This window comes from Rhincodon typus, chromosome 20, assembly GCF_021869965.1.
Source record: "Rhincodon typus isolate 14 chromosome 20, sRhiTyp1.1, whole genome shotgun sequence".
Taxonomy (NCBI): domain Eukaryota; kingdom Metazoa; phylum Chordata; class Chondrichthyes; order Orectolobiformes; family Rhincodontidae; genus Rhincodon; species Rhincodon typus.
In genome coordinates, this window is record NC_063351.1 from 20,472,540 (window position 1) to 20,494,166 (window position 21,627).

Consider the following 21,627-nt stretch of genomic DNA (forward strand, 5'->3'; position numbering starts at 1 on the left):
ACAGCCCTTGTCATCAAGGCTGAATATGACTGATTGTGGCATCAAGCAGATCTGGTAAAAATGGAGTCAAAAGGATTCGGAGGAAAGTTCTCCAGTGGTTGAAGTGAGACCTAGCACATGGGTTGTGGATGGTTGTGGATGTTGGAGGTCAATCATTTCAGCTCCAAGAAATCTCTGCAGGAGTTCCTCAGAGTAGTGTCCTAGGCCCAACCATCTTCAGCTGCTTCATCAATGACTTTCCCTCCATCATAAGATCAGACGTAGGAATATTTACTGATGATAGCACAATGTTCAGTATCATTTGCAACTCCTCAGATACTGAAGCAATCAATGTTCAAGTGTAGCATAACCTGGACAATATCCAGGCTTAGGCTGAAAGGTGACAAGTAACATTCATGCCACACAAATGCCAGGCAACAGCCACCTCTAATAAGAGAAAATCTAACCTTTACCCCTTGGCATTCAATGCCATCACATCACTGAATCCGTAACCATCAACATTGTGAGGGTTACCATTGGCCAGACTCTGAACTAGACATAACATTTAAGTATAAGTTCTGAGGAGGGGACCCGAAACGTTAACTCTGTTTTCTCCTTCACAGGTGCTGCCAGACCTGCTGAGCTTTTCCAGCAAATTTGTTTTTGTTCCTGATTTACAGAATCGGCAGTTCTTTTGGTTTTTATGACATTTAAGTATTGTGGCTACAAGAGTAGGTCTAAGGCTAGAAATCCTGGAATGAGTAATTCACCTCGTGACTTTCCAGTGCCTGCCTACCATCTATAAGTCTTGAGGAATGTAACAGAATATCCCCACTTGCTTGGTTGAGTGCAGCTCCAACAAAACTCAAGAAGATTGACACCATCCAGAACAAAGCAGCCCATTTGATTGACATCATATGCACAAACATTCATTCCCTCCACCACTGACGTTCAGTAGCAGCAGTGTGTATCATCTTCAAGATACACTGCAGATATTCAGAAAAGTTCCTCAGACAGCACCTTCAAAACCCATGACCACCAGAAATGAGAAGGATAAGGGCAGCTTATACATGGGCACATTCTCCTCTAAGCCAGTCACCGTCCTGACATGAAGATATATTGCCGTTCCTTCAGTTTCACTGTTGAGTGAGGGAAGGGAGGATAGAGCAGGGCTGCCTGGAAGACAGCTAATGTAGCAGTGCTATTCAAGAAGGGAGCAAGGGATAAACCAGGAATCTGCAGGCCAGTAGGTCTAACCTGTGTGGAGGGGAAACTTTGAGAAGCAGTTCTGAGGGACAGATTTAATTTGCATTTGGAGAAACAGAGATTAATCAAGAACAGTCAGCATAGTTTTGTTAAGGAAGGTCACAACTGATCAACTGGATTGAGTTTCTTGAAGAGGTGACCAAGATAATGCTTTTGCAGTAGTCTACTTGGACGTCAGCAAGGCTTTTGATAAGGTCCCACACGGGAGACTAATAGCCAAGGTAAGAGTCCATGGGATTCAAGGAAATTTGGCAAATTGGCAGGAAGCAGAGGGTGATCATTCAGGGGTGTTTTCCCATTGGAAGTCTGTGTCCAGTGGAGTCCCACAGGGGTCAGTGTTGGGACCCATACTTTTTTGTGAAAAGGATGCTACTCGGCTGCTGTCGTTTATACAAATGATTTATAGACCTTAATTTCAGAACGTTGATCTGTAAGTTCACATTTGATTAAAAAAATTGGTGGGGTTATAAATAGTGACGAGGATAGCCTCAGACTAGATGAGGGTCAAGATTGGCTAGTCAGATGGGATGATTAGTGGCAAATGGAATTCAATCTGAATAAATGTGCAATGGTGCACTTAGGCAGGAGAAACAAGACAAAGGAATACATGATGAATGATAGGACCCTGGGAAGCACCAAGGATCAGACAGACCTTGTTGTGCTTGTAAACCAGTCCTTAAAGGTATCAGGGCAGGTGGACAAAGTGGCTAAAAAGGCATATAGTATACTTGACCTTATTAGTCGAGGCATAGAGTTTAAGAGCAGAGAGGTTGTACTGGAAAAGTATAAAATATTGAGCCATAGTTAGAATATTGTGCGCAGCTCTGGAATCCACATTATAGGTGGGATGTGATAGTACTGGAGAGTATTTGCCAGAATATTGTCTAGGCTGGAGAATTTAAATTATGGAGAGATATTGGACAGACTGGGGTTGTTGTCATTAGAACAGGGGAGATTGAGAGGGGTCATGATTGAGATATATAAAATTATGAGTGACATGGATAGGGTAGACAGGAAGAAACCTTTCCCCTTGATGGAGGAATCAATGACCTGACGACATTGATTTAAGGTTTATAGGAGATGCGAGGATAAACCTTTTCACCCGGAGTGTGGTGGGAATCCCCAACTCATTGTCTGCGGGGGTTGTAGAGGCAAAAACCTGATAATATTGAAGTAGTGTTTAGATATGTACTTGGGATGCCAAGGCATACAACGCTTGGGGTAATTGGTGGAAAATGGGATTAGAATATTTAGGTTCAGTTCTGAGGAAGAGTCATCGGACCCAAAACATTAACTCTGTTTTTTCCTTCACAGATGCTGCCACACCTGCTGCACTTTTCCAGCAACTTTGTGTTTGTTACTGATTTATAGCATCCGCTGTTCTTTTGGCTTTTATTAGAATATTTAGGTGGCTGTTTCTGACCAGCACAGACACAATGAGCCAAAGGGCTTTTTTCTATGCTGTGGATCTCTATAACTATGACTGTAAAATCCTGGAACTCCCTCCCAAACGGCATTGTGGGTCTTCCAACAGCAAATGGACAGCAATGGTTCATGGAGACAGCTCACCATTATCTTCTCAAGGGCAACTAGAGATAAGCAACTAATCATGGCATTGCCAGTGCTGCCCACAAAGAAGCAGAACCTAGGAGCAGGAGGAAGCCATTCAATCCTTTGAGCCTGCTCCATCATTCACTCTGATCACGGTTGATCCTCTAAGTCAATGTTGCATTCTGCTTTCTCCCCATACATCTAGCCGGGGTCTTCAGTTGACACAGAGAGACTGCAAGAAAACTGACCTCCTTGAAGCAGAGAAGAATCAAAGGATTGGTATGGTGTAGAATGAGGCCATTTCACCCATTGTGTCTGCACCAGCTCTCCAATGAGCATCATAATACAATGCCAATCTCCTGGCTTTTCTCCATTACGCTACTCCATGAGTGAATAAAAAAACAATTTCTTATGATTTTTTACACATAGCATGTTTATATTAGGAAGATTGAAAGTTAAAAATATGATAGTACACTGTATGTTTAATTATCAGCTTTGCAATCTGAAGAGCACACACAAAGGTAGATATTGTTTGATAACAGACCAATCTCAAGGCTGGTGTTGTAATATATGATGGAATCAGCCTGGTGCTACATGTAATAGAACCACTTCACTGCTTAAAGCATAGAAATAATTTTGTGAAACGATTCTTACATGAATCAGAATTATGCATGAACTGTTTCTGTCAGTTAGGTTGAAAGTGTAATGTATTTTTTAAATTACATTCATTTATTTTGAAATCAAGCCAGTCTACATCAAAAGGACACAAAATGAGTTACAAATTCAACATTTGTTTTAAAAGCGAACTTTTGTAAAAAGCACATTTTCAGGAAGAAAAGATTATGGGTGGAATCTTCTCAGCCTCTAAATGACCTAGGTAATGAGAAGTCAATTGGGAAAAATATGGCAAGGCTGAAAAATGAGATTGTTGATGTTGAGGTGTAAAAGACCGATTTTCCATCCAAGATTTTAACGGTGAGATGAGAATCTCGCTAGTGAGCGATAAGAAGCCTATTTTCATGCGTTAACATATTTATATTACCTGCTAATTTATATGCAGTTTACTCTCCCAGGCAGTGGAGAGAAACAAGATGGCAACAATTTCTGATATGAAAGTCTGAGTGGGTACCTAATGACTGCAACTCACTGGCATTTTCTTCAGGTATCAACCTTGGCTAACATTCCCCAACACCTCCGGGCATATTTCATGGGCAGTGCCCGCCTACACCCTCTGTCCATAGACATTAGCATTGGCAAAGCACCAGCCTCACCATATCATCAAGTTACCCTTGGGACTCATTTATAATAAAGTTCACTACTTCAATACTGTATTTTGGAGCTGTCCAACATCTTACAACTTGCTGCCAGCCCACTTTCCACACAGGCACAGGCACTCACCTCATACATTGGAACAGGGTACCTCTCAGGTGCTACTAATTGGGAGAATTATGACACTCGAATGCAAATTTTATAGTTCCATGTTATAAATGAATCAGGCATTATAAAACAAGTAACTATTTTGGTAAATTAAAATTCTGTATTTTTAAAAATTTAGATTTGACTGTACATATAATAAGAACTTAAGTAGGCATTTTAATCATCATTTTAGAAACTATTATCCCTGTGTCAAGCTTTATTTTACTGCAATCTGACAGTTATACTAGTATACTGTTCTGTCACATTGTACTGAAACCCTTCCTCTAGCTTGAAACAATAATGCTGAATGCCGCATACAAAAACACTTGGTAACTCTCAGTGTTTTAGAAGATGGAAGATATAACTGCCAACGCTGAACTGCAGACAAGATCCATTAAAAAATTATGCGTTTAATGTGGGATCACATTACCAGTTATCTTGTTTTGTTACTATTAGTGTCTGCCTAAAAGTTTGTTGTAGGTACGTGCTAAGAGGTTTCACACCAAAGTTCCTTTACCTCCTATTTCATGGAAGTTTAATCTATTTCAAATTAGTTGGTACTTCTATTATAAGAGTTATGAAAAAAGTCACATGAATATATTAAGGGCTTGAAAACTGATGCTGAGAATAATTTAATTGGTATTTAATTTTGCTAAAATTGTTTATTTCTGTCAAGAAACATCCTGGTTAATTCGAACTCCTGAGCTCCATTAGTTTAGTTACACATGTTTGGTGAATCCTGAGTCTAATAATTGACTGGTTGCCTACTGGTTTTCTGCTTACATTTTTCCGGGGTATATTTATGTCTACTTCAGTCACCTTCTGGGAGGATAACTGTGGCTCTAAACAGATATTTGTAGAATTAAACATTTGTTTTTGTCCTGCAGCATCAGTGTTTGTAATGGATTTACTGAATAAAATCTATAATGTATTATCATTTTTATTACTAAAACCTGAGGGGAACTAAACTGCCCATATCTCTCTGCATCACTGTGCCTATTACAAGGTCAAATAACTTTTATAACAAGTAAAACATTTACTCAAAAACTTGCCTCTATGTAGTTAATATAAAATAACATTTTATGTTGCAGCCTAACAACACAATCCCAATCTCAGTTGAATCAAACAAGACATTTCCTGAGCACAGGCTACAGATTTGCTAGTGTGATCAGAGAGAATTGTAGTTCAAAGTTACATCCTCACAGTCCTTGCAGGCTCTAAGCCATAGATGTCTGGGAGCTAGGCCTGGAGAAACCTACACCTAAGCCGCTAGAATCTGATTGTCATAAAAGTCAAAGAAAGCAAGAGGTACAAAACATACAAAAATAACACGGAAGACTTGTGCAAAAACCATTTTAAATTAATGAAGTTGATTGGAGCTAATGTTCAACAGGCAAGATAATGAGGTCGTGCTTTAATTGTAGTGGATGATTTATTGCCCTGTTTTTCACTCTCAAACAACCTATCCTGCAAGTTAGTGGCAAGAAAATACCTGTTTCAGTTAGAAAGATACTTATAATACACAATCCAAGATTTTATACCACTTTTAGGACACTAGTGTAATTTTGGTATACTATTGTGTGGAGCATACATGTTGCAGTTTCTGAAATTGCTTCCCTGCATTGAGTGACCTCACTGCTTCGCACCCAGTGAACAGTGTTGCAGACAAATACCAACTAGCGAAAATGGAAGGATTCAGGATGCCAGCCAGTATTAATTGGCACAACTCAGTAATTTCCCTCCGATGGAAGCAAGCTTGCAGAGGCAGATTTCTTAGGAATTGTCACTGCATCTGCACACATAAGGGTAGATATGAGCACACACTCCACCTCTGGTGTGAGAGCACTAGTCTTGCTTTTCTCTTTGAATCGTTGGCTTTGTTTACTAAAATACACAGCTAAAGTGAGGACAAGCAAATGATTTCTTGTTGGATCACCCATTGTTGTAACTCTCAGAAAACCAGAAATGGAAAAAGCAGGCAAAAGAAAACATCAAATATGGGGTAAAATGTAAAAACAAGTGGCAAAATTGATACAAAAAGCAAAAAATCAGCAAGCAATACTGTGGCTTGTCCAACATTTCTTTAAGAATTCAGTAACTTGGATTTTCTGGCTGGGTTTATTTAAGTGCTAACCATTATAGCTTGCTTGAAGGTTGTGTTAATCAGAAAATCCAAATTAAACACGCAAAGGGCAGAACATCAGTTCACTTGTCCAACATCGTTTTTGTGGAGCAAATCACTTTCTAGACAAGATGTCTGGAAAGTCCAAACTTCAAGCATTGTAAAATGAAATTTTAAGCATAAGAGGTAGCAGATTTAAAATAGAGTTGAGGAAGAACTACTTATTTTAAAAGGTCATGAATCTGTGGAATTCACTACCCCAGAGTGCTGTGGATGTTGGCATATTGAGTACAATTATGGAGGAGGTAGACAGATTTTAATCAGTAATGGATTGAAAATTTAAGGAGAGTAGGCAGGAAAGTGACGTTTGGCTAAGGTGCGATCAGCCACAATCATATCATACGGCAGAGCAGGCTTGAGGGACTAAATTACCTACTTCTGCTTCTAGTTCAGATGTGAAAGGGAAAATATGGTGGATGCTGGAAATCTGAAATAAAAACAGTAAATGCTGAATAAACTCAGTAGGTTAGGCAGCATCTGTTGAGAGAGAAACAGTGTTAACATTTTGATCTCAATGCCTCTTCTTTGAAAGGGGCTGAACATGATGGTTTTTATACTATTGGAAAAGGGGAAGGAAGAGCAAATGAAACAGATGTTGAGGGTGCTCAGAGCAAAAGACAAAATGAGTACTAATGGTGGTAAAGCAGGGATTGAGATGAAAAATAAGTGTTAATGATAGGTTTGACCTTGGACGACTTGCCTCCTGATCCAGTTTTATAATTCTAGGTAATCTCAGATACCTTTTCTTGTATATAATTCCCTCAAACTATTCAGGATAAATTCTGATAAAGCTTCCATAACAGGTTGACTTTTCATTCAATCAAAATAATTTAAAGGAATGCTATAGATTATTCATTTATTTTTGTCTCTGTTTAATACTTAATTATAACAGCTAATACAGAGTAGGAATATTAGTACTATCATGTGGGATCAATCCTTCATATGTTTTGACATTATTTTAAATATAAAATCTACTGTTTACTAACATTCCATTGCAGTTTAAAAAATGAGCATTTCTAAAATTACTTAAAACTAAGACTATTTTCTTTACATTTCTTTCAACATGAGAATACTGTAGAACATTGGTGTGATTTTGCTACTCTTTTTACACATTAAAATGTTATTCAGAAACAGAAAGAATTATTAGTTGATAAATGTGTTTAATTAAAGTTTGTGATATGATTTTTGGGAGTCATTCATATGAATGTCACTGCTGTTAACACAGATAAGTTCTGTCCTTGCAACGTCCCATGGATGCAGTGATGGGCATTTTATCTTTAGCAGGGTATTCATATATGATAAGGCATATGAATGAGATGTGGATAACATAGTATTGAAAGATTCAATAGACTTTCATTACAGCCCCTGGTATGTACATAAATTAAAATCACAGACATTTACATGTCTGGGCCAAGCCAAGCAATTTGAATGTAAACTGTAGCAAGTTTCCCTCAGTGTGTCATGTTGCAATAGGACTCAAAATGATGGAGACTGAAAACCTTTTACTATCAGTTCACATGCTATGATATAGTGATGATATCATGAGCATACTTTCTTAAAGGTATATTGCATTTTAACTGTGAGACACATCATAACACTTTGTTCTTAACATTTCTATAAAATTACATTTTTTCATCCTAAGCACAAATCAAAACACAGTTAGTACAATAAATCATTTGTCAATTTGTAGTAATGAATAAAAGAAGTTTCAGTCATAAAATAAAACTCCCTCTTGACAGGAACCTTAAATATTTTCATTATTAACAATCCATTACAGTGATGACACAGTCTAATTGCTTAGTGCCTAAGGTCACCATTTATTGAACAACGTTGACATATTAATTTATTCTATGATGCGACTAGGTAAAAAGCTAAAAGAAAACAAAGACTAAAAAAAGTCAATTATTTTCAATATTTGCTTTGTAAAGAATACCTGATCCTGAAAGGCGAGAGTAGTTTTGCAATTTGGCTATGCTACAGATTAAGAGGATTAGACTATTTATATTCAATATTTAATCCAGTTAGGTTGGTGTTGTTTCCATTCATAATTGACTGAGCTTCTTAGTAGTGTCCACGGGTTAATGCTTTTATATCTGCAAGTTATTAGCTGGAAAGTTAGGTGAATAGCGTTGATCTTTGCACTGCTTGAATTATTTATACGCTTTGAGATCTTGCAGCAGAGGAGCTTAACTGCTTTGCATGAAACAGCCAAATGCAAGCATGATAAAGAGATGCCAGACCAGCAGCAGCAGAACTGGATTTAAAACAATGAATTAAAAGGTTTGATTCTACAGTTCCAATCTCACATTTGTGATAATGGACTCCAACTCTCCGTCTGATGCTGTATCTCAGTTACACAGCAGTCAACCCAATGATGAAATGGACAGAAAAGGACATTACTTTCTCTGTCCATGCTGAATGATTGAGATAACATGTATGGCAGCAGTGATGTAAAAAAGTTTTTGGATTGGTCCTGCCTATGTTCTCGGGGAAAGGCAAGTATTAAAGAGGGAAAATAGTGGCATTGCTTAGAATCTGATTTGACAAGTCAGTATGAGCGCTTCCTGGATTTGATCTGAGAGAGGAAGATCACTGTCATCATCATTTCCTTACCCTCACCTGTGAAGAGAAGATCTCTCTGCTTTTTTCATATCCTGTATAATCTTTCATTCTCAGATCTATCTCATTTCAAAGGTGGTGGAGCTGCAGATTAGAAGATTGCAAGACCCACTGCAGATTGAAGATAGGTGGTTGAAGGGCAACCAAGAGCTAAGCTGCAAAGCCAATACAAAAGAAGAGAATGGTGGCAGAGAACGGGAATGGGGAAACTGTGATTGGAAGAATAGTGAACAGACCAGGAGGTAGGTGGCTGTGATTAGTGATTCCATGAGTTTGGTGGGGAGGTGAAGCTGTCTTTGGAGGATCAGTGAGCATAATTTGCAGGAAATGAAGCTGCGATTGAGTATGAGGTCACGAACAAGCCACTGTAGAAATTTCCAGAACTCCAGAGGGACTGCAGATCACAGCACAAATTTCCTGCTCACAGTTATCATTTCGCAATGTACAGATGTGTGCTGTTTCCTGTCGAAGAAGTGCTGTTCCAGTATCTGCAAGTGATATTTAATATCCTTTAACATACTGTACTGAATGGGATTGTGATTTTATTTCTTGCGATTCCATTTGTTGTTTCTGCTACACCACTTTGAACTGTGACTCATAATTTGAGAACCGTTGTATTAGAGGCTCCTACCTGAGTCAATCTGGAACTTTGATTGGCGAAATAAAGTGTTCGATTGAAATGTGAGTGTGAATGGGGCTCAAGTCATTCAGAAGTGATTTTAATAGTGATGACTATCCAATTCCATGGAAAAATTGATTTAAAATCAGCCCGTTAGAGTAGATATATGTCAAGTCAGTTTTCCTTCAATAATTTTGCTAAATGCTATGCCAGCATTTCTGTCTCCAATTATACCCTCGGAAATATTCTAAAGAATGTCCAGATAGAGAGTTTGTGGAATCTCCACACTCTCACCGTAGAACTTAACATGGCCAATAAGACTAATGTGCATGCATTAATCAAAGTCCTGCTGCAGAGCACAGTTACTGCAAACAAATGTGGACCAACAAGCAAAACGTGTGGATCTGCGCATACTCCAATCATGCAATTAAGCCCCACAGTGTTCCTGCAACTAATTCACCATGACTGCAAGTAAATGACAGTGTGTGAGGAATTATGCTGTCAATCAATTTGGGATCGTCAGTTGGGCTTGTGTTGTGGGCACTTATGTATACTGGAGGCTACACATATCAGTACAAAAGGCCTTGCTGTTTGTAGATAGAAAGAACACATACACGAACTGAACCTGTTTCAACGCAACAAAATAAAGTGACAGCTAATTGCTGGTTCATTTCTTAGGGGAATGTCCTGACTAATCTGAATCAACCTGCCTAGTTTAAAATTTAACAAAGCCCTGCTGTTAACCATTAATCATCATTATTGGGTGCACTTTCCATAGCATCGCCTGTATCAACCAGCGTCTACTTGCCAAACAATCAACAGTCACCTCTCAGGCAGGATAAATGTTGCTTTTCATGGTGAATTTGTGCTCTTGTGAAAAATCCTGTTGGCCACAAGACAAAAACCTTCAACAAAATGTGTCTTTTTTTTTTCAGTGATACTCAAGTGGAGTTACTAAGTAATGAAAGCCTTGAATTACTGAACAATTTTTTTGTCTCCCTTCCATTGGGCTAGTGATGCGTATTCTTGATTGAATGTTAGTAGTAATCTGGTAATTCCCTTGAACATAAATCATATCACATTAGAAGAAGTTTAATCGTTGGATTCTGGAAGGTTTCCTTGAAAACTCCTTTGTGTTCAATAAAGTGATCAATGGCTTGTGGACAGTTTCAATCTAGACTAGTTGGTATAAGGTGTGGTTGGAGAAGTTTTTGCATGCCCAAGTTACTGGTAGTGCCTTTTCTTTTCAATGATTACATTTGTTCCTGTAATAAGTCTGGAAATCTAGTAGACCACCATCTGATTCCATAACACTGAACCTGAAATCAGATTGCTCCTGGGTCTGTAATACATCCACCGCTATATAATTGGAAGGCCAGTGTCATATGGTCAAAATTAGCATGTCTTTATTTGAAAAAAAGATTGCTATTGACACTTCATACAAGCCTCACCTGATCTTGTTGCAAAAATTACCTGAAAGGCTTATTAACCTAGCTAAATGCATTCCATAACTCCTAGCATGTTAGACATCATCCACTAGAAGATCTTGGGTGCAGACATGATGCTAAAGGGCAGGGGGTTAAAACTATAACATCCAGAGGATGTTGTGAGCACGGTCAGCAGCTTGGCTTCCTCATCAAGGGAAAGTTTCCAGACGTCATTGTTCACATTCAGTTTGGTGAAGATTTCACTGTTTGCAGAATTCAAGTTGAGATCCACGTGTTAGCCACAGATTGGTCTGGTGATTTGTTTAGACTTGAAGTACTTCCCCTGCTGCATTCCACTGCTATATAGGTTCTTCCCCTCTCTGTGGTTAAATTGATGTGTTGGTCATGTCTTTCATCTACTGCTCTGTACTGCTGCTGGGCTTGACTTTTGCATTGACTTGCTGCTTGCCTCTAGTTCTGAGGGTCTGGTCACCATTTGTCATCATCTGGTAAGATTAGGTCTACACTCAGATGAGTTAACATTAGCAGGCTTTAATAAACATAATGTGGAGGTGCAGGTTTTGGACTGGGTTGGACCAGATCAAAAATCACACGACACCATATTACAGTCCAACAGGTTTATTTGAACACACAAGCTTTCAGAGTGTTGCCCCTTCCAATCTTGATTCTTCCTGTCTCAATACACCTGAGGAAGGAGCAACACTCTGAAAGGTTGTGCGTTCAAACAAACCTGTTGGACTATAACCTGGTGTCTTGATAAACATAATTACATGTAAAGGATAGTGATAGAGAATATCTTCTGGAACCCTACAGACTCAGGCTCCACTTGCATGTGATCCTACATCACTACGAAATGTCTCCTTACCCATGTGCATAGCAGCGACTTTTAATTCTACCGTACAGTTAGCCCTTATACTCCACTCAAGACAATTCTCAAATTTCCTATTTGCTTCCGTTATTTCTTTTTCTCACTTCTCCTTTCTATATTCGAAACACACAAGATTCTAAAATCTGTCAAATAGACTTTTCTTTCTGCTCCATCTTACTCTGTCACTGTTATCTGAGGAGCGCTGGATTTAAGATAATAAGGTGTAGAGCTGGATGAACACAGCAGGCCAAGCAACATCACAGGAGCAGGAAAGCTGACATTTCGGGTCTGGACCCTCCTTCTGAAGAGGAAGGGTCTAGGCCTGAAATGTCAGCTTTCCTGCTCCTGTGATGCTGTTTGGCCTGCTGTGTTCATCCAGCTCTACACCTTGTTATCTCAGATTCTACAGCATCTGCAGTACCTACTATCTCTGGATTTATTTGAGTTACCTTTTCCCTTCATATGGTTGTACATTGACTACACCCAAACTATTGTCTCTTTGAAGACATTTATGACTGAGCACTTTACAGCCTCTGAACTCAACATATAGTTCAATGATGTTAGATCATCACCTCTCTCCCTATATTGTTTTGTGTTTTTTTGCTGGTTTATTTTGTTTTCTCTCATTTTTTCTCGTATTTTCTTTACTTTGTATTTGGATGGTGCTATCCTGCCTGGTGCACCTCCTTTAGACATATCTCATACTTTTTTAAGGCACTTACTATGGCTCCTTTTGGCCAAGAAATCTTTTGTTGTTTAATCTCTCCTGCTCTTCACTGGAACACAGATCTCCCTTTTGTTCTTTTTTGTACCATCCCCCTCACTTGTTCAAAATCTAACATTTCCATCTTTTCCCAGCACTCTAATGTGGAGTCGTGGATTTGAAAGATTACTGTTTTTCTCTCCACAGATACCCAAGTACATACCCTGTTGAGTATTTCCAGCATTTTCTCCTCTAATGTCAAATTCCAGCATCCACAATGTTTTGTTTTGCATTGCTGTTTGTGGATCCTTGCTGTGAACAGATTGGCTGCTGTGTTTCCCTACATTATGACAGTGATTAGATTTCAAACCATATTTCATTACATGTAAAGTGCTTTGGGACATGCTGAGGTTATGGTAGGCACTATATAAATGCAAATTATTTTATTTCTTTCATGCCAACATTCCTCGCAGTGTTTTGCCACCCTGCTTTTGATTCAGTGAACAGCTTGCAGTCCTCCCATTGCTTTTATTAAATGGGTGCTGAAAGGCTGCAAGCTGTTTGGTGAAGGAATCCATCACATAATGGCAAGCTGCCATTTTCTGAGACTTGCATTCTGACTATATTTGAAGTTGATAAATTGTGTATTATAGTTAGTACTTATTTCCCCCTTGCCGTTTAAGGCTCTTTTCCTTCAACCCAGCACTGCTTTTGATGTGCACATCTCCCCAAAGAGCAGTTTTATTGGCAACGTGTTTACTTGTATGCCTCTAAGTAATTGTGACCCCAGCCCTGTACACTGGTGCTATGCTGAAACTGGTGCTGAAGAAGTACCACCACCGATGGTGAGTTAGGTTTCTTAAAAAAAAATTTGTGGAATGTGGGCATCAGTGGATGAGTCAGAATTCATTGGCCATTTGTAATTGCCCTGCAGAAAGTGTCAGTGAGGTGCCTTCTCAAACTGCTGCAATAGTTGGGATGTAGTGCTGTTAGGAATGGAGTGCCACGATTTTGACATAGCAACAGTGAAGGAACTATAATATAGTTCCATACCAGCATAGTGTGTGACTTGGAGGGGTTATTGCAGGTGGTGATACTCCCATGCATCTGCTACCCTTGCGTCTAGCTGGTAGAGATTGCAAGTTTGGATGGTGGTATCTAAGCAATGTCAGTGAGTTGCTGCAGTGTTACTTACAGATGGTGCATGGTGTGTGCCACTATGTGTTGGTGGTAGTAGATGGATTGAATGTCGAAGGTGGTGCATGAGGTTCTGATCAGACGGGTTGCTTTGACCTGGATGGTGTTGAACTTCTGAAGTGTTGTTGAAGCTGCACCCATCCAGGAAGATGGGGAAAATTCCATTACATTCTGTACCAGCATACCTAGGACCAACCATCTTCAGCTGCTTCATTAATGTCCTTCTCTCCAACATAAGATTAGAAGTGGGGTTGTTTGCTGATGATTGTATAATATTCAGCAGATAGTGGATAGGCTTTGAGGAGACAGGAGGTGAGATACACACTGCAAAATTTCTAGACTCTGGCCTATTTTTACAGTCCCTGCATTTGTATGGCTCACCCAGTTCTGTTTCTGGTCAATGGTAATGCTCAGAATGTGATAGTTGTGGATTCAGCATTGGTAATGCCATTGAATGTTGAAGAATGTTGGTTAGGTCCTCTCTTTTTGGAAGTGATCAGTGCTTGGCCTTTATATGAGAGGAATGTTACTTGCCACTGGTCAGCTAACAGTTTGGTCTTGCTGTATATAGACTCAGGCTGCTTTAGTGTCTAAGGGGTTACAAATGGTGCTGAATATCATGCAGTCATCAGCGAATAACTCCACTTCTGATCTTATGGTGGTGGGAAGGTCATTGTTGAAGCAGTTGAAGATGGTTGGGTCTGGTACAGCAAGTGTCTAGCACTCATCTGTAAACAATGTAGGAATTATGTCAAGTAACCCAGCGACAATAATTTGGGCAAATCCAAGTAAATGATGTGCCATCTACTGGAGCTAACATTGTCTATTGTAGTTAAAGCCAAAACTGAAATTAATCATCATGCAGTCATTCATTTTAAGCCAATGTTGGTAGGCATTTGTCAGGGAAAACTTCAATGCATCAAATGATATTGTTCCCTGTCGGTCTCCTTTGCAGGCCTCTGAGGCGCCCAGATGAGGGTGTCAGGTTTTTTTCTTATGCTGACAGATGGTGTCCTCGTCCACCCACCCTCTTGTCTTATCCCATCAGCCTTTTAGATCTGTGGGGGGACAGATCCTGAGTTGGTATTAAAAACCATGAGGACAGCCTTCAAGATGTTCTTAAACTGATCCTTCAGTCTGTCAAGCAATGAAGAGAACTTTCTTTAAGTTGCAGCCCAATGTTCCCATTGTGGCAAATGAAGTATTATCAAGAAAGCATACATTGTCTGTATAATCTTTAGCAACAGTGCGATAGGGTGCCTTGTAATTGCCTTTGTAATTTTCTTTAGGAAGGAATATAATCGAGCATTCCATGAAATTTTCTGTATTGTAGCAAGTGTGCAAGGATAATGAGGGAGCATGCAATTCATTTAAGGAGCTGAGTTGGTAAAAAAAATGCCAAAGCTGTGTATGCTAGAGAAATTCTCTCTCTTTGGAAATCAGTAAATTAGTGCTGCAGCTTCAGTGACTTAGGTTTCAGATGTGAGTGATGCCACTTATTATTTTTACACTGAATTATGGGCCAAAGTGCTTGCTATATAATACAAATACTTTTTTTATTTTAATAGATACCTATTAGACTCCCTTCCTTCACACTATTTTTCAGTGTAACAAACCTTTTAGACTTTTACACCCATGAGTGATATAGTAAGGAATCAACTTTCACAGGATTGGTCACTTCCTACAATTCTTGATTCATATGATCCTGTTAGGAATATTTTGCTGTTTCCCAAAATTGTCACTTTCCTGAGAACCTCTTCCGGTAATGGTTTCGGATTTACTGCAGGGGGCAGACTTGAAACTTCTTCCAGCCATGTTGTCTAATATCTTGGGCCTTCAAACAAACTACCACTTCTCATTAAGATTATAAGATCAAGGAGTTTTGAGGCATAAAAGACATTTTTCTTAGAAATTCAAAATTATCTGTTCTTATTTCATAACAAAGGGTCCTCAGTTGTATTGGATTGACAGGAATGAATAATCAGTATTCATGAATTAAGTAGACTTACATATTACATTATTTTCATATATACTTAATAAATAAGTAGCAAAACCAACACAGAAGTTTCTTGTCTTTCAAAGCCCAGGATACCTTTAGAAATGTCAGCACAGGCAATGACTATCTTCTTGTCTCTGAAGCAAAGTTATTTTGAACTTCTCAGAAGCATTATAATGGTGGCAAAACTGTGCCATGAAAGAACCTGAGTTTCCAAACCTTATATCAAATTCTGAGGGCTGTCCATTCCTCACTAAGGAATGGTTCAAATTAACTCATTTCATTGGCTTAAACTGAGTCATCTGGAGTCATCTCACCTCCATACCTAGCAACCTGTATGCTAACCAAATGACATCTCTATTTCCTAAGTCTGTGGAACTAACATTTCAATGTGTGAAAAAATGAAGCCTCTTTTTAGATCCAGACAATTGTATAAAACAATATTGCACCCTTTTGCCAATAATGCCAATAATGAGTATTGCTGGAAAAGACACATTTTGAGAAGCATTGGTCTTGCACTCATCAGGACATTTGCAAGAAAACCAATGCAAAGGAGATCAACAAAGGCAGCTGTATTAGAAAAGTGCTGATTGGTTGGCAAATGAATTCCAATTGGTAGAGGTATTGCCATGGAAAATGCATCATTTGGATGATGACTGATAGTTAACTGCCACAATTTGTCAAAATTTAAAGCAGGTTGACTCTGAGATGAACCAGAGAATAGCTGCTGCCTATTTTGTTAAGATCAAACATGTGTAATATGTGCATTTTATCTGTCCACAAATAACAGGGTCTTGTGTCCTAATATGTTTTAAGTGTGCACAGAAAGGAAATAAATGATGTGAATAGTCTTACTTTTCATTTCTTCAATGTATCTTTCAACAACTGAAATTTAAATGGAAGAAAAAGTGAATTTTTACAAGAAAACATTCTAAAATGAAACAAAAATTTAAATTTTCAGTAACACATCTTTTACAGCCATAGGTAGGCTCTTAAAGAGATAAAATACTACAACCTCAAAATCCTTGAATAAACAAAAGAAAAACAGAATTCTCCAATCTCTTACAATTTCTGATATAAAAAAAGCCCTTCTTCGCAATTACGCTAACTGTAAATTAGAATTGTGTACACACCTTAAACAAACAATTTTGAAACTCTGTGTAAAATTAGACCCTGGAGTTCATAAAAGATTTTTAGGTTACATAGACATTGGCTTCTGGACATACAAAGAACTCAAAGAGACAAAGAAATTACCCTTCGATAAAATACACACCCACTCACACACACACGTTTCAATTTTCCTTTTTCCGCAGCACTTTAAAGCTCTGTAGACTTTTCAATTTCGCCTAACCATTGTCTTTAACTTAAGATTAAAACCAGCAAAGTTTGGAACTGACAGCCGTGATTGAACTTGACTTCTATATCATAATATAGAACTCTAATATGGACTAGTATCGTCATTTCATTGGCTTTTACCGATTTTTCTTCTGGGCTTCTGACCTCCTGATATTCCACCCTTCTACCTGTTTCATTGCTGACTGAACTGTTCAGAGAGATGTTTTAAATAACACAAGTTAGCTGACCGCATGCAATACAGAAAGGTTGGACTGTCATTCTGGTAATGTTGGTAAGCACATGACCAATCAGAACTAGAGTCATTTGGCACTGAAATAGGCCCTTCATGTCTAACATGTCCATGCTGACCAGGCTTCTGAAACGGAACCAGTCCCATTTGCCTGCATTTGGCCCACATCCCTCTAAAGCTTTCCTATCTATGTACCTATCCAGTGTCTTTTAAATGTTGCAATTGTACCTGCCGCCACCACTTCCTCTGGCAGCTCATTCCATACATGGACCACTCTGTATGAAAATGTTGTCCTCAAGTCCATTTTAAATCTTTACCCTCTCACCTTATGCCCTCTAATTTGGGCTCCCCTACCCTGGGGGAAAAGACCTTGGCTATTCACCTTATCTATGCCCTTTATGATTTTATTAACCTCTATAAGGTCACCCCTCAGCCTCCAATGCTCCAGGGGGAAAAAGTCCCAGCTTATCCAGCCTCTCCTTATAACTCCTTCCAGTCTCGGCAGCTAAAATTTTCCCAAATATTGCTGGAAGAGATAATATCAATGTAATACCAATATTCTAGGCTGGAATTGACAACAATGATGATTCAGATTTAACTTCTTGTTCTAACTTTCTCTCGTTCTTCCTCGTCTTTTGAAAGCAGGAAATATAAGTGAATATTCTATAGATTCTGAGACCTCCTAACATGATAATGTTGATATGTGAATGAGTATACAAATGCTCATGGATAACGCTGCATGAATCATCTTCATTGGTTTGAATAACTCAATTTTAAGCTTTACTTGAGAGATTAGGTAGTAGTTAAAATGTCTGTTTGACTTTGTTCTGGTCACAGATTCTTGCCTCACAATTGGCAGAAGCTTGAACTTCTTGTCACTTAAATGTTAAGCTCTCAGTTAATGAATTTCACTTGTATTTTTTTCAACAAGATGAAGAATAACTTTGGCATTTCCCAGCATGATGAAGTTCTCTCAGACATCCAACATACTCAGCCAGCTCGTAGATAATGCGACAAGACAAATTACATGCTAAAGATGTAGAAATATCAAGTTTTCTGAAAAAAAATTACAATCTTGTGAAACCATGTTGTTAAACTGGGTGAGAGAAGGCGTACATTAAAATTTGAAAGGCCAATATATTGAATATTTGTCCCACACATACCATAAGACAAGGGGGTTAGATCATTCCTGTTAACCATTGTGATAGATGTGTTATTTTGAAACCAACAGCAATTCCAAAGGGCTTTCTGAGGGGTGGTGCAACTAGCTTTATTGGCAACTCAAGAACAAAAACAAAGTTGCTGGAAAAGCTCAGCAGGTCTGACAGCATCCGTGGAGGAGAAAACAGAGTTAACGTTTCGGGTCCGGTGACCCTTCCTCAGAATTGATGGTGGCTGGGAAAACGTCAGTTTATATGCAGAAAATAGGGAGGTGGGTGGGGTAGGGAGTAAACGATAGGATACAGCCCAAAGAGAGAGAAAGACAGTTGGACAGACAAAGGAGTTGCTAACGATCGGGCTGGGAGGGTGAATAGTTGTTAATGGGGACTGTTAGTGACTAACAACAGGGGGTGTGTAGTGGCAGGCTATGTGGTAACAAGGCCTGGTATGTGGGGTGGGGGGCTGGGACATGGGAGAGTTTAGGCCCTAAAATTATTGAACTCAATATTGAGTCCGGAGGGCTGTAGGGTCCCCAAGCGGAAAATGAGGTGTTGTTCCTCCAGCTTGCGCTGGGCTTCACTGGAACACTGCAGCAAGCCAGAGACAGAGATGTTGGCCGGGGAGCAAGGTGGTGCATTGAAGTGACAGGCAACAGGTAGTTCAGGAACTACCTGTTAACTACTAACCTGTGAACTACTAACCCTAACTTTGTCATCAAGCCTGCCAATAAGGGTGGTGCTGTTGTTGTCTGGCGTACTGACCTCTACCTTGCAGAGGCTGAGCACCAGCTCTCAGATACCTCCTCCTACCTTCCCGTGGACCATGACCCCACCATGGCACATCAGGCCATTGTATCCACTATGGTTACGGATCTCATTTCATCCGGTGATCTCCCCCCATCCGCTTCCAAGCTAATAGTCCCCCAAACCCGTACAGCTCATTTCTACTTCCTGCCAAAAATCCACAAACAGGACTGTCCAGGTCGACCCATTGTTTCAGCCTGCTCATGCCCCACAGAATTCATCTCTTCCTACCTTGACTCAGTCTTCTCCCCCCGGTCCAAACCCTACCCACGTACAGCCATGATTCATCTGACACCTTACGCCGGTTTCAAAGTTTCCAGTTTACCAGCTCCGGCCACCTCCTCTTTACTATGGATGTGCAATCCCCTTACACATCCATTCCCCACCAGGAGGGTCTTAGGGCTCTCTGCTTCTTCCTGGAGCAAAGACCTGAACCAACCCCACCCACCACCACCCTCCTCCGCTTGTCCTCACCCTCAACAACTTCTCTTTCAACTCCTCTCATTTTCTTCAGGTAAGAGGGGTTGCCATGGGTACCCTCATGGGCCCTAGTTTTGCCTGTCTCTTCGTGGGGTACGTGGAACATTCCTTGTTCCCGTCCTATTCCGGCCCCAACCTACAGCTCTTTCTCTGATACATCGATGATATCATTGGTGCTGCTTCCCTCTCTCATCGAGAATTGGAAAACTTCATCAATTTCGCCTCCAATTTCCACCCTGCCCTCACTTTTACCTGGTCTATCTCTGACTCCTTCCTTCCCTTCCTCAACATTTCTGTTTCCATTATTGGGGATAGACTGGCCACTAATATCCATTACAAACCCACCGACTCCCACAGCTACCTGGACTATACATCCTCACACCCCACTTCCTGTAAAGACTCCATCCCATTCTCTCAGTTCCTCAGTCTCCATCGCATATGTTCAGATGAGGCCAGCTTCGACAAGGGAGCCCCCGAAATGTTCACATTCTTCCTCAACCGAGGATTCCCCAGCTCCTTTGTCGACAGGGCCCTCAATCGGGTCCAACCCATCTCCCGCACTTCTGCCCTCACCCCTTCTGTTCCCTCCCGCAACAGCCATAGGGTTCCCCTTATCCTCACCTACCATCCCACCAGCATCCACATCCAGAAGATCATCAGATGCCATTTCTGCCACCTCCAGCAAGATGCCACCACCAGACACATATTCCCCTCCCCTCCCTTGTCCGCCTTCCGCAGGGACCGTTCCCTCCGGGACACCCTGGTCCACTCTTCCTTCACCCCCAACACCTCCCCACAGCCCTACGGAACCTTTCCCTGTAACCGGCGAAGGTGCAACACCTGCCCATTTACCTCCTCCCTCCCCAGTATCCAAGGGCCCAAACATACCTTCCAGGTGAAGCAACACTTCACCTGCACTTCCAAGAATCTAGTCTACTGCATTTCGCTGCTCACAATGTGGTCTCCTCTACATTGGGAAAATGAAGTGTAGGCTTGGCGACCACTTCGCAGAACATCTACGTTCTGCTCGCAAAAAAGACCCTGAACTACCTGTTGCCTGTCACTTCAATGCACCACCCTGCTCCCTGTCCAACATCTCTGTCTCCGGCTTGCTGCAGTGTTCCAGTGAAGCCCAGCGCAAGCTGGAGGAACAACACCTCATTTTCCGCTTGGGGACCCTACAGCCCTCCGGACTCAATATTGAGTTCAATAATTTTAGGGCCTAAACTCTCCCATGTCCCAGCCCCCGACCCCACATACCAGGCCTTGTTACCACATAGCCTGCCACTACACACCCCCTGTTGTTAGTCACTAACAGTCCCCATTAACAACTATTCACCCTCCCAGCCCGATCGTTAGCAACTCCTTTGTCTGTCCAACTGTCTTTCTCTCTCTCTGGGCTGTATCCTATCGTTTACTCCCTGCCCCACCCACCTCCCTATTTTCTGCATATAAACTGACGTTTTCCCAGCCACCATCAATTCTGAGGAAGGGTCACTGGACCCGAAACGTTAACTCTGTTTTCTCCTCCGCAGATGCTGTCAGACCTGCTGAGCTTTTCCAGCAACTTTGTTTTGGTTCCTGATTTACAGCATCCGCAGTTCTTTTGGTTTTTATTGGCAACTCCCCTAGTCAGACCCTACGCATGGAGAGAACATTAGGTCCAACCAGCAAATTTCCTAAGCAATTATAGAATCAGAGAAAGCAAAGTAATAAGCAAGCAAACAGGTTTAAGGGAAATCTCCTGACAGAAG